This window comes from Schistocerca cancellata, chromosome 2 (genome assembly GCF_023864275.1).
Source record: "Schistocerca cancellata isolate TAMUIC-IGC-003103 chromosome 2, iqSchCanc2.1, whole genome shotgun sequence".
Lineage (NCBI taxonomy): Eukaryota > Metazoa > Arthropoda > Insecta > Orthoptera > Acrididae > Schistocerca > Schistocerca cancellata.
In genome coordinates, this window is record NC_064627.1 from 130791629 (window position 1) to 130806784 (window position 15156).

The window sequence follows — 15156 nt, forward strand, 5'->3', positions numbered from 1 at the left end:
AGTGTCTTGCTGTAAGATAATTTCAGTCATTACTTGATGGTAAAATGTGCCAAGTGTCATAGTTATCGTCATCCATAAGCAAAGTTCTGCAGAAGTCGATGTACTTACCTCGTTATAAACAAAAGTGAAATGCTATCTGTATAGATATCGCAGTTATTACGCTCATTGCTGTGATCAAGAAAGTGCTGTACTGTAACGTATTGTTGTGCTACAGAAAAGGATGTCTCATTGTAGCTACACCACAAAACGTACTACTAAAACATGTTTTACTTTTCACAAGAATGTAGAAAAACTGTGCAGATATAAAACACATACAGCACAAAAGCAATAATATAAATTGTGTCACTCATTAATAGCGCTGTGATATAATCTTGTAACTGTAATCTCTCAGAAAGTACATTAAATAATGAATGTTTTTCTCAAGTAAACAAAAATTATGCATTAAAGTCTCATTAGCAATATATTTTCTAAGTATGTACGCCTTATAGTCGTTACGTAATCGTTCAACTAACAAGCAAGATGTACACACAATAACACTGTGTCATCTGTTCACTATAACAATGCAGTCGCAATTACTGTCTAAATAAGTTCCCTAGGTTCTTGACTGGATAGTTAACTTCAAAGCATTGTTGCATGTTAAGTTTCTAAGCGCGACAAAGTATACTAGTAACGTGAAGTGAATAATTTTATGGCAACGAATAATTCAGAAAGCAAATTATGTCTCAATAAATGGTTTTACATGAGAAATGTGGTGAAGTTCTTTACTTTTCTTAGTACGAAGACTGTCAACTTGAAAGCAATTATTATTCCATATTCATCAGTAAAGAATACTGGAATTTTTCTCAAGGTTGGCTTCTATGTTATTTTTATCAGGGCCGGCTGGCGCACGTGGCTGTCTGCGCTGCGAGTCATTGTCTACTGTCTCTTTCATGTCACGCGTCGTTACTGCGATTTGGATATCTAACTTCTACAAATTCACCTTGCCGAGAGGGCCCTGCCCTGTTTGAATCCCACCAGTTCTGATGAAATTCAGGTCTGTTGTTATGATTGTATCGTCTGTCGTCATGTCAATAGTTTCTGTAGTTTCTTTCTTGTCGGTTAAGTGGTAGAGAATTTCTACCTGAATCGTAACTGCGTGGTAGACCCTTGTGTCTGAAGTAATTCTGTATGCCTTGATAATGATTATTTTGGTTCCCATATTGTCTGTTTCTATGATTACCTCCGTCATAGTCATTACTGTGGAGAGGTGATCTTTCCCTGTAACTATTATAACTCTGCCAACGATTGTCATATTGGTGGTGTCTGTTTTGGTCACGATTTACGTTGTAAGAATAGCCTTGTCATGTACGGTTATTATTTCTGTAGTCACGGATTTATGACAGATGTGACCTGTAATTGTTCTTCTCCTGGTTTCGCGTCCCTCGATTGTCAGTGTCAATTTCCAGTTCTTGTAAGAGTCCCTGAAAAGCTTCGATACCGTGTTTGCAACGTCCTGCCAAAATAATATGTCTTAAAGCTTCTGGCAATTTAATTAAGCGAAGCCGCGTTGGATTAGCCAAGCGGTCTGGGGCGCTGCAGTCATGGTCTGTGCGGCTGATCCCAGCGGAGGTTCGAGTCCTCTCTCGGGTATGGGTGTGTGTGTTTGTCCTTAGGGTAATTTAGGTTAAGTAGTGTGTAAGCTTAGGGACTGATGACCTTATCAGTTAAGTCCCATAAGATTTCAGACATTTTTTTGAATTAAGCAAATGCAGATGAGTTCTGAGGGGCTGTATGGTTTTGAAAGGTACTGATTCTTGTGCAACATGTCTTCAAAACATTTTACCAGACACGAAAATTCAGACTGTTCAAATTGCTTCATCATTATGATGCTATGCTTTACTCAGTCTTGAATAGCTTAAGACCAATATGCTGAGAGGAAGGCATGATAAAATTCTCCTTCACTGTGACAATCGTGAATGACCGATCGCATTTTTACAGCTGGTTCATTCTCTAGGTACCCACACATAGATTCTAATCTGTTGGGTTGGGTTTTTGGGTTGGATTCTTTGGGGGAGGAGACTGGACAGCGAGGTCATCGGTCTCATCGGATTAGGGAAGGATGGGGAAGGAAGTCGGCCGTGCGCTTTCAGAGGAACCATCCCGGCACTTGCCTGGAGTGATTTAGGGAAATTACGGAAAACCTAAATCAGGATGGCCGGACGCGGGATTGAACCGTCGTCCTCCCGAATGCGAGTCCAGTGTCTAACCACTGCGCCACCTCGCTCGGTTTCTAATCTGTGCTATAATGACCAGTTGGGAGGAAAACAACGAGAGAATTGTTGAAGCCATGATTGTGGATGAATGTCGTTGCGAGAATTCTTAAATGTTTTGAATTTACGTGTAGTAACAAACAACTTACTGTCAAAATCGTCATGTCAGCGAGTCGCACATCGGTCATTGTTACCTCGTGTCGTTGGTTACATCTCAATATTCGGTGCACCTTGACAATTTCTTTCATAATTTCCGAAATGCCCTGTGTTATTATTTTGTGGCTTTCCCGTATATCTAAGTCCCTCTTCCCGAGTTGGAGCGCGAGTCTCCACTGAAATATGTAATTCTTGTATTACTTGTGCCAACTGATCTTGTACTTCCCGGATTTCTCTTTTGTGTAGCGTATTAATTTTATTCTGATTTCCTTTGAATTTTCTAATTTGTTGGTACTCTTCTGTGTCAGTAAAGGCTACTGGTCTTGTGTCATTCAGATCATCATCTACCTTTGTAGATAAGTTAGTGAACTGGTCCGAAAGTTGGGCTACTTTCTCCGATAATGAACTGATTTCCTTAGTGTGTTTTTCTGAACCAAGTTTTAGAGTATCTGCTGTGTACTTAAAGTTTTCCTGAGTTTGTACAAGTTGCGTAACCGTATCGTTAGACGCAACTCAGTCAATTTTAGCTTGCAATGTGTCGAGATTTTCATGAGCAATGGTTTGCAGTTCTTTTAAGACTGCTTTGTGATTCTGTAATGCATTTTCATGCCGCGAAAAAATAGGTTGAAAATGCTCACAACTTTGTGTTTTTAGGTCATTACAGGCTTTTTGACCTTTTTCATTCAATGTTATATAACTCAGTAGTTAAATCTTCACGTGTTTGTTGAAGTGTTTCTTGAATTAGTTTCTGATTTTGTTCCATTTGTTGCTGTGATTGTTTTTGATTTTGTTCCATTGCGTCTAACTTTTGAAGCTGTTGTCCCATTTGTTGCATTAATTGTAATAACAATGCACTGGTGTCTGAAACATATACCTCTGTACTTTTCGGCAGTGCATTTGCACCGGCAACATTCGCATTTTGAAAAGCAGAAAATGTGTTTTTACTTGATTGAGAAACGGGTAATGACGCAAAACCTGAATCTACAGTATTTGCAAGATTTTGTCCTGTCATTTCAAATTCCTGAGGCGAGCTATTTCCGACGGATCGATCGACAATACTATCCTGTTCACTAGCTGTTTCACTGTCTACAGCACTGTTTAGAGCCTGGTCCATTTCCCTATGGACAATTACCAAGTTACTATGTTGAACAGTAGTTAACTCATTACACGGTGGCGCTAACACACTACTCTCGTCTTCACTGCCATTTCTCAGTTTAATTTGGAGCCTAGTATTATGTTTTCACACGCCATAATTGTCACAATATTTCACACGATAACACAGAAAAGCACCATTTGAAGAGCAAAATATGAAAACACATTAAAATAGCACTGAAAATAATATCCAATTAATTGCAAGCGCGTCTGCGAAATACTTGGTGCAAAACTACTTGCATGCAACAACTGTTTTACTGTACGACACTGAAAAACTACAACTACAAATGAGATTCTCTCTACATTTACGCGCTAGCAATAAACAATAACTACACTAATTACTCAAACTACAAGAAAAAATCAGAAGATTCCAGTGAGGTATCCTCGGCTAAGTGTCGACATATAAAACTTCCCTTTTGAAAATTAAAAATGACTGTACTGGTAAACTTCTACGTTATTCGATTTTCAGCTGAGGAAAACTCAACGTACTCAAACAGTTTTCTCTTTACTTATTCTTATCATCACTAGGCTGACACACACTATTTTTAGCGCAACGCAATCTGATTTTCAATATTCCCTACAAAAGAATGGTCCTAACACTAACCTATACCTTTCATGAATCACTTACCTCACAAAATCTGCGTTACTCGAACTACTGCAATACAGCGAGCGCCAATACTGCCAGCCAGCTAAATAGAAGTTTCTAACTACTGCAGGCACCAACTACTGGTAGGCATAGTTAGCAACTCTCAAAACTCTGGCGTATCTCTCCCCATATTCACCATCGCTGGCGGCTCACCTTCAACTGCCCAACGCTACACGCTGTTCACATCCAACTACCTAACACTACACTAGCGAGTATTCCAACGATGAGTCTAACCAACCACAGACTGCACACAGCGCAGTCAGCGATTCTCATACAGAGCACTACGTGGCATTACCAACTTAAAAACCGAAACAGCCTACTTACAATAATTATAAATTTCATCATTTTTTATGAATAATGCACGTCTTCTTGTTTCTAATTACATATTGGATGCGAAATCCCTGTTTCCATTTTAAATAAAAATTCTCAATTGTCGGTGTTTTATGGAAGACTGTTAATAAAGTTTGCTTAAAATATGTAAATATAACAATTCAATTTTTAAGGCTAAAATTAAAAATCATATCCTCTTTATTTGGACTATGTCCATCATTTTATACCGCAGAGGTAAATAAATATCGTAGAAACATGAAAAACAATCATTTTCACAGCACTGAGCACGTCATACAAATGCTGCATTTTTACAGTTTCTACTGTACCATTACAATATGAACCCAACAAAATTGATCTGGAGCCAAGCTGTGGCATTTGGTCCGAGAAATAACAAGACTGTTAAGCTGCTGTACGTCACTGCCGAATGCTGTCTGGATGTATAACGGCTCGTCATAAAAGAAGAGAACGTGTTGCGCCTGGTTGGCTTCGTGGATTCTGTCGTTGATAGGCTCGTTATCAACGTAGCAGGTGACACTTCCAGAACTGAAGTCTATTTCTCGGATTCGGAAAAGGAAGGAGCTAAGAGATTACCAGATGATTGACTATAAGTAATACCTTCAGTGGCTTCAATATTTAACTATACGGTCAAATCCTTCAATACTCTCATACGTTACACACAGCTTATGCAGCAAATTACCCTGTCGTTAAGTCAGAAATTTTCATCACTATTGTTTTTAATTACAACAGTGTGTTAGCTAAAAAGATAACATGTTGCGGATTTCGTCTAGTCGTCTAAGGAGTGTATTGTGGTAGATTTGCAGTGTATTATTTCATTCTGCTTAAAAATTAAACGACATTCGAAGCTGTATTGCTCCTCTGCTCGTCTCTTTTCACGAGTGAACTGCAGCTGGCCACGTCACTGCACGCTAGTTATACCAGCTAACCGGCCACTGCTGTACAAGCTAAATGCGCCGGTAAAGCTGTTGTCCTCTATTATCGCTAAGTCGATGTGCGCATAACGCACAGCACAAAACGTATCCTTATTATCGAGCTTGACAGCACTGGAGACATCTTTGCTACAGTCCCACGGGAAACGGAACTCCAATGAGGTTCCAGCAAACGCGGAAGAATACATAGTGCAATGTCTATATCAGGTTTATTCTTATGATGAACGGATTATATGGTGTGATCATGTAAGAGTTGGATTGGATTGACTTGGGGGAAGAGACCAAACAGCGAGATCATCGGTCTCGTCGGATTAGGGAAGGAAGTCGGCCATGCCCTGTGAAAGAAACCATTCCGGCATTTGCCTGAAGCGGTTTAGGGAAATCACGGAAAACATAAATCAGGGTGGCCGGGCGCGGGATTGAACCGTCGTCCTTTCGAGTGCGAGTCCAGCGTGCTAACCACCGCACCAGCTCGCTCGGTTGTTACCTAGGAAGAAAGGATGTCAACAGGTGGCCAAAAAAGCAGTGGACGTGGAATTTAGTGGCGGAATGGAAACGTGGTCGTCTTCTTATATGACGAGCGAAACATGTTGAGAAAGACATGGATCCCAGGAATCCCTTAGAAGTGAACCAGAAAGGCCGTACACTATGGAGGTTGCCAAGCAAGAAACGGCATTAGCTGTGAATATCTCGCGAAAACGAGAGGCAGTCATAAAGTTTTAGTTGCTATCTCGAGAAAAATAAAGTTACGTAATTAATATTTTGTTTACTTGGAGGCATATATCAGATGTAAAAAATCTCGCGCCAGTGCGCCGTATCACACCTCTAGAGGCGCCAGAGCAAAATGGCGCAGCCTCTCTCCTCTGTCAATGTGCTGCGCCATGACTGGCCAATCTCAAAGTTATCATTCTGTTTTGGTTCCTCTGGTAGCGTGCTAAGGTGCTGTGTTCATCGAGGCAGAAGAAATGTCTGCACAAACAAACAAAAAAGTAATTTGATTCAATTTTCTCATTCTGAGAAGACAGTAAGAACGGTCTGTTTTACTTGCTATAAACATTCAAAAGCCTATCTTCGTACATCCATAGTTGGAATGGAGAACAGTGGGACGTCAGATGGTATAAATGTATATTAAAAATGAAGAAATTCCTCCAGCTGTATTTAAGGTGTCGATTTTATTTTGGCAACTAGTGTCAACGTTGTAACAACATCATCATAAGGCCCATACATTTGTTGACGTCAACTACGTGCGGCTGACACTAGAAGTCAGTGGTGAGATATGGACGTGCGCCGTACCTCACCACTGACTTCTAGTATCAGCCGCATGCAGTTGACGTCAACAAGTATATGGGCCTGAAGATGACGTTGTTGCTACGTTGAAACTATTGCCAAAATAAAATCGACACCTTAAATAAAGCTGGAAGAATTTCTTAATTTTTAATATAAATTAGAAGCCTAGATGGCATAAATATTTTTTACTTAAAACAACTGTCATCTTCAGGTCATAAAAAGTCTTTCTATTATGAGATGTGTTCATTTTAAGTTGAAACTCATGCAAAGTTGTCGAATTAAAAAAACAGCACTTTGTAAAAGGTTTGTCATAATTAAAATATTTAAAGACATATAGCACGTTACGCGAATGGCCATTTCGGCATATATATACCAGTCAGAAATTATTGTTACGTCACAAAACCACAGTACACAGTAGCATATCTGTTTACATAGGCTGGACATATTCTAAGTCTTGAAAATCCACCTTAAACGGTGTATAAGGTATAACGTACCTTATATGCCTGACTATTATTGATTTGAAAACTTTGCGTGAGGTCTCACTTAAAATGAACACTTTTCAGAACAAACAAAAAGATTTTTTAAGACCTAAAGACATCAAAGTCGCCGCGCGGGATTAGCCAAGCGGTCTATGGCGCTGCAGTCATGGACTGTGCGGCTGGTCCCGGTGGAGGTTCCAGTCCTCCCTCAGGCTTGGGTGTGTGTGTTTGTCCTTAGGATAATTTTGGTTAAGTAGTGTGTAAGCTTAGGGACTGATGACCTTAGCAGTTAAGTCCCATACGATTTCACACAACATTTGAACATCAAAGTCTGTCGAAACCGCATGTTTTAAATAAAGAAGCAAAAAAGAATTAATTATTTTTTGTGATGATAATCAAAACTGATGATGGTCGAAGTAGAGAGGATATAAAATGTAGACTGACAATGGCAAGGAAAGCGTTTCTGAAGAAGAGGAATTTGTTAACATCGAGTATAGATTTAAGTGTCAGGAAGTCATTTCTGAAAGTATTTGTATGGAGTGTAGCCATGTATGGAAGTGAAACATGGACGGTAAATAGTTTGGACAAGAAGAGAATAGAAGCTTTCGAAATGTGGTGCTACAGAAGAATGCTGAAGATTAGATGGGTAGATCACATAACTAATGAGGAAGTATTGAATAGGATTGGGGAGAAGAGAAGTTTGTGGCACAACTTGACCAGAAGAAGGGATCGGTTGGTAGGACATGTGCTGAGGCATCAAGGGATCACCAATTTAGTATTGGAGGGCAGCGCGGAGGGTAAAAATTGTAGGGGGAGACCAAGAGATGAATACACTAAGCAGATTCAGAAGGATGTAGGTTGCAGTAGGTACTGGGAGATGAAGATGCTTGCACAGGACAGAGTAGCATGGAGAGCTGCATCAAACCAGTCTCAGGACTGAAGACCACAACAACAACAACAACAATCAAAACTTTTGACAACCTCTCGTATATACATACAGAATACGTACTCTAAGAAAAAAAGGACACACCACGAAGGAATTAACCGGATAGGATGGAAATTGGTAGATGTGTCGTATATGAGAAGTCAAACAAATGACTACAATTTCAGAAAAATTGGATGATTTGTTCAAGTGAAAGAGGTTCACAAACTGAGCTAGTCAACAACGCGTTGGTCCACCTGTGGCTCCTATGCAAGCAGTTATTCGGCTTGGCATTGATTGATAGAGTTGTTGGGTGCCCTGCTGCGGGATATCGTGCCATACTATTACTGCGTTAGATCGGCAAAATCCCGAACTCGTGACGGGTCCATAATGCTCCGAACGTTCTCTATTGGGGAGAGATCTGGCGACCTTGTTGGCCAAGGTAAGTACGAAGACGTATAATAGAAACTCATGCTGTGTGCGGGCGGGCATTATCTTGCTGAAATGTAAGCCTAGGATGGCTTGCGATGAACATCAACAACACAGGGCGTAGAATATTGTCGACGTTCCGATGCGCTGTAAGGGTGCAGCCGAAGAGATCCTGTTACGAAGAGAAATGGCACCGCGGATCATCAGTTCTGGTTGTCGGGCTGCCTGGCGGAAGACGGTTAGGTTGGTATTCAATCGCTGTCTGGGGTGCCTCCGGACACGTTTTCGTTGTTCATCGGGGTTCAGTTAGAAACGGGAGTCATCACTGAAGACAGTTCCACTCCAGTGAATGAGTTTCTTGGCCGTGGCTCAGGTCTCCACCACTCCTTGTAACCGGCACATCCATGTGGGGCTGCTATTGATCCTTTGCTACCTCCAAAAGCCGATTCATTGCTGGCATGGAGACTGTTCGCATATCTTATGAAGACTCTTGGCCATTCCTCACTGCATTTCCACTAGAAGAACGCGTCGTCATTGTACCCATACCATGTCTTACGATCTTCATGCAATGTTTCGAAAGTCAAACACTGGACGTGGCACCTTGTATACCCAAGCCGTGGTGCATGTACGCCGGCGTCGAGAAGTGACTGCAAACGCAGCAACAGTTTTCTGGAACTAAAACATAGCTGACAACTAAAAGTTGCGGTATCAGTCTCCCCTCCTTCGCCTTGCACCTCATGAGGGAAGTTTTAAATGGTGGACTGATGTGCTTATCGTTATGCATTAGGTCTCATGTTGGATTAAATGTTGGTATCAGCAAATAACTACAAAGTAACAAAGAACCAGTCTTTTTAGAGAAATTTTCTTACCACCTGCAGCGCAAACGCATTAAAAATTTAATTTTACTGTCGTTGTAAACTGGCGCTGTAATTTTCTGTACTGCCGTCAAGTTTAATGAGCGCAAAAAGTTTACGGTGTTGTATTCGGCAGCAACAAACATGCGACGAGGCATACGACGTCGTTATTAAATGAATGAGAGTCAAAATTAGAAATCACGGAAGGTCACGACTTATAGAATGGCCATATATACGCCGTTTACAGATGACTGTTATGTCACAAAAACACAGCACAGGATAGCACATATGTTTACATAAGCTGGACATATTCTAAATATTGAAAATACACCTTAAATGGCATATAAGGTGCTACTTATCTTGTATGCCTATTTATTATCCACATGGCAACTTGTCGTGAGGTCTAAGTTAAAACGAACACGTTCCATAACAAACAAAAGATTTTTTAAAATCTGAAGATGACATCAAAGTCTATCGAAACCGTTGGTTTTAAATAAAGTTGCAAAAAAGAATTAATTACGTAACTTATTTTTCGTGGTGATAATTAAAACTTTGTGGCTGCCTTCTTATATACATACAGAATACAAACTCTAAAACAAAAAGACCAAAAATAGAGACAGCACGACGGAATTAACCGAATGGGACGGAAACTGGTAGTTGTGTTGTACATGGCAAAACAAAAAATAATTACAATTTCATAAAAATTGTATGATATATTCAAGACAAAGAGCTTCATAAATGCAAATTTAGCCGCCCATCGTGGGGTCCTACACGAGACGAAAACTCGTAGGACAGTTTTTAGCGAGACATTGGAAGGGGGGGGGGGGGAGAGGTCATGACAATTTAATTGAGATGGACTGAAGCCTCACTTTATTTTCAAAGATGTCAATGCTCATCCTTGTAGACGCTTGCATATTCGTCGGCATGAATCGCGCGGAGCATGAATGAGCGTGTTATGAAGAATGTGGTTCAGGAGATATAACATCTCGTTCGCTGTTGGGACTGCGATAATTGAAGTCTTGAATTAAGTACCAAGAGAGGGATAGAGTTATTCGAGAAAAAGAGTTTTCGTCTTTGTATGTATGTTGTACGTATGTGACTCTATATATCTTGAGCATGTAGCTGTTCAAAGAAAATTATCATAAAAAGCCACATAAACCAAAAACCCACTTCCATTACGACGATATTAAAAATATTGTGAAAGGGGCTAAATGCCATTGATTATTCTTGCAGTTACGTTCTTTAAAGTAACGTAAGGTCTTCAGTCACAACGTGCATTTAATTTTTTGTTACAATAAGTATATCTTACGATAGTTTGCTCTGATAACCGGCACGCCCAGTTACGCACGAAGTTTACTGTAAAACTCTTGGTGGTCTTTGCCTGGCAAATAATCTATCATAGCCAATAAGTCTTCTTCTTTTTATTATGTTATCCTATTCCTGCCATCAACTCTTCCCTTGATCTCTATGCTTCTGATGTCTTGAACGGTCTTTGTTCGTTTCATGATGTTCACATTTTTTACCATGGCTCGAGTTAACTGAAAGCTCTCTTTATAAATTATACCTCTGGGTTTTCAGATTCTACTCTTATTAGTACAATTTTGTGATTTCAATGCGTTTGGAGTTTAGCATTTCGTCAGCTGCCACTTGAATGTTATGAAAATTATGGGCTTCCATTTTAACTACACTCATTCTCATAAATGAAGGATAATTGCAGAATGTGGTGCCACACAACGTGGCGTTAAACAAAACTGAAGCTAATAGCATAGGCACATGGGGAACACACACAACATAGATCTGTAAGTCACCGGTATTGGTGATAAGTTGAGAAAACCGTCCCGAAAAACATGTACTACAAAACGCCACTGTTTCCTGCGCATGTACCCCGACATCAATATGGGATATGATCACCATGCACACGTACACAGGCCGCAAAACGGGTTGGCATACTCGGGATCAGGTGGTCGAAGAGTTGCTGGGGTATAGCCTCCCATTCTTGCACCAGTGCCTGTCAGCTCCTGAAGTGTCCTACGGGTTAGAAAACTTGCAGCGATACGTCGACCGAGAGCATACCAGACGTGCTCGATCGGGTTTAGGTCTGGAGAACAGACAGGCCACTCCATTCGCCTGATATCTTCTGTTTCAAGGTACTCCTCCACGATGGCAGCTCGGTGGCGCTTTGCGGTATCATCCATCAGGAGCAAGGTGGGACCCGCTGCACCCCTGAAAAGGCAGACATACTGGTGCCAAATGACGTCCCGATACACCTGACCTGTTGCAGTTTGTTTGTCAAAGACATGCAGGGGTGTACGTGCGCCAATCATATCCCCATTTCACACCATCAAACCACGACCTCCCTAAAGGTCCCTTCCAAGGCCATTAAGGGGCTGGTACCTGGTTCCTGGTACACGCCAGATGAAAACCCGGCGAGAATCACTGTTCAGACTATGCCTGGACTCGTCCGTGAACATAACCTGCGACCACTGTTCCAATGACCATGTACTGTGTTCTTGACACCAGCCTTTACGGGCTCTCCTGTGACAAGGGGTCAGTGGAATGCACTTTGCGGGTCTTCGGGCGAATAAATCATGTTAGTTGAGTCGTCTGTAGACTGTGTGTCTGGAGGCAACCGTTCCAGTGATTGCGGTAAGGTCCCGAACAAGACTGCTTGCAGTACTCCGTGGCCGTCTGCGGGCACTGATGATGAGATATCGGTCTTCTTGTGGTGTTGTAGAGTGTGGATGTCCAGTAATGTAGCGCCTGGATACGTTTCCTGTCTGCTGGAATCGTTGCCATAATCATGACATCACTCTTTGTTGCACGCAAGGGCAACACCTGCTGTGTTTGACCAGCATCCAGTCTTCCTTGTATTCTACCCCTCATAACGTCATCAATATGTGTTCTTTTAGCCATTTACAACACGCAATCACCATTAGCACGTTTGAAAACGTCTGCACACTTACTCGCTGCACCGTACTCTGACATGTACCAACACACCTCTGCGTATGTGGACTGCTGCCAGCGCCACCGTGCGACGACCGCAGGTCAAATGCACCGCATGGTCATACCCCGAGGTGATTGAACCCCGCATACCACCGATCAGAGCGTTGTTTCACCATGTATTAGCATTATCCTTAATTTATGAGCAGGAGTGTACTTGAAAAGGCTTGCAGATGTGATGATATCACATAAGTCATCAGGGTATATATACATTTATGACTCTCTTGCACTTCTCTGTAATACCATGTCTCGGTGACATGAGAGGTAATTGTGAACAGTGGTAAGGAATTTGTGTTAACAGATTCAAACAGTCCAAGAGACACGACATACCAGCATTCTATTCTTGTTCTGACCTGTGCAGTTATCACTCCGGACAGTCAAGTGGTTCCTTTCAGTGATTCGATTCCCATTTAAGGCAAGAGGCTATTTCACTGCCTCTTGTTTTAGCGAGTGACTCATCCCATACATACATGTATGAGTACTTGATATCACTTATATTAATACAGAAGCTGAAGCATGAAAGCTGCCTTCTATGAAACATTTCACTGTGCGTTAGAGAAAGCACATATACTGACAAGGCAAAACATTATGACCATCGCCTACCGCGATGCTGGATGCTGTCTGGTGGCGTCTTGGGCGCGTGACGTGGTATCAAAAGTATGTTAAGCGGAGCAGACACGGACAGGGGATCCCTCTAGCGAGGATATGGGGTGCAACTGGAGAAACCCATTGAGATAGGCGGCTTTGACAAAGGGGAGATCGCTATTAAGCAGAGTCTGTGAAGGAGTATCTAGAAAACGACGAAGTCAGTCAAATATTCATGCGCTACTGACAGAAGGACAGGGAACCATTGGGCGCTAACTGATTGGACGTCCGCGACTATTCACAGAACTTCGTGTTCGGAGGCTTGTCTGGTCTGTAAAGTAAGATACACGGTGATCTGTGGCATCTCTGCCGAAAGAGTACAGTGCTCGTGCACGTATTTCGAAGCATACCGTTCATCGTACATTGTTGAACATGGAGTTCCGTAGCAGACCACCTTCATATGCTCACTTGTTGACCCAATGACACCCTCAATTACGATTGCAGTGGGCATGCGACCATCGGGATTCGCTCGTCGATAAACGGAAACGTGTTGGATTTTCGAGTAAATCACATTTTTGCTACAATGGGTCGCTGGTCGTCTCCACAAAGGCCGTTATCGAGGTGAACGGTGGCCTCGACACGTGCAGCGTGCCACGGACATACGCTGGTGGTATTATGCTATGGGAGACATGCTCCTGCGCTTGCATGGGGCCTGTGGTAGTAATCGAAGACACGCTGGTAGCTGCGAGCCCCTGCATCCCTTCATGCTTGATGTCTTTCCTGGCAGCGATTTAGGGAAATTATGGAAAACCTAAATCAGGATGGCCGGGTGTGCTAACCACTACACTCTACAGTGGTTTGAGGAGCATTGTAGTGAACTCACCTTGATGTCTCGGCAACCAAATTCGCCTGATGTAAATCGCAGGACTTACATCAGGCTAACTGGAACCCATTTGGATCGCTATCGGACGCCTTCACCGCATACGCAAATCAGCGGCTCGTTATTTAGGTGCATTACTTGACCTGTTCGTAGACATCTAATGACATATACCTCCACAAACCTACCAGCAAACAGTCAGACCTTTGATAAGCAGGATTTATTTTGTTTCAAAGACGGACAAACAAGCTATTAAGCTGGTAGTCATAATGTTTTGACTCATCAGCATAAAGTAACTAGTCAGGTCAATAGATATACAGCATAGGCCCCTATACCACTTCCTGGTAGTTGGGAAGGAGCTATATTCTCTCTCATCACTTCTCTTGCTCGTCCACTTCTGCGTAGCTGCAATTCCAAGTTTCTTTTAGCCTCCAGTCTCATTTCGTTTCAAATCTACACTCCTGGAAATGGAAAAAAGAACACATTGACACCGGTGTGTCAGACCCACCATACTTGCTCCGGACACTGCGAGAGGGCTATACAAGCAATGATCACACGCACGGCACAGCGGACACACCAGGAACCGCGGTGTTGGCCGTCGAATGGCGCTAGCTGCGCAGCATTTGTGCACCGCCGCCGTCAGTGTCAGCCAGTTTGCCGTGGCATACGGAGCTCCATCGCAGTCTTTAACACTGGTAGCATGCCGCGACAGCGTGGACGTGAACCGTATGTGCAGTTGACGGACTTTGAGCGAGGGCGTATAGTGGGCATGCGGGAGGCCGGGTGGACGTACCGCCGAATTGCTCAACACGTGGGGCGTGAGGTCTCGACAGTACATCGATGTTGTCGCCAGTGGTCGGCGGAAGGTGCACGTGCCCGTCGACCTGGGACCGGACCGCAGCGACGCACGGATGCACGCCAAGACCGTAGGATCCTACGCAGTGCCGTAGGAGACCGCACCGCCACTTCCCAGCAAATTAGGGACACTGTTGCTCCTGGGGTATCGGCGAGGACCATTCGCAACCGTCTCCATGAAGCTGGGCTACGGTCCCGCACACCGTTAGGCCGTCTTCCGCTCACGTCCCAACATCGTGCAGCCCGCCTCCAGTGGTGTCGCGACAGGCGTGAATGGAGGGACGAATGGAGACGTGTCGTCTTCAGCGATGAGAGTCGCTTCTGCCTTGGTGCCAATGATGGTCGTATGCGTGTTTGGTGCCGTGCAGGTGAGCGCCACAATCAGGAC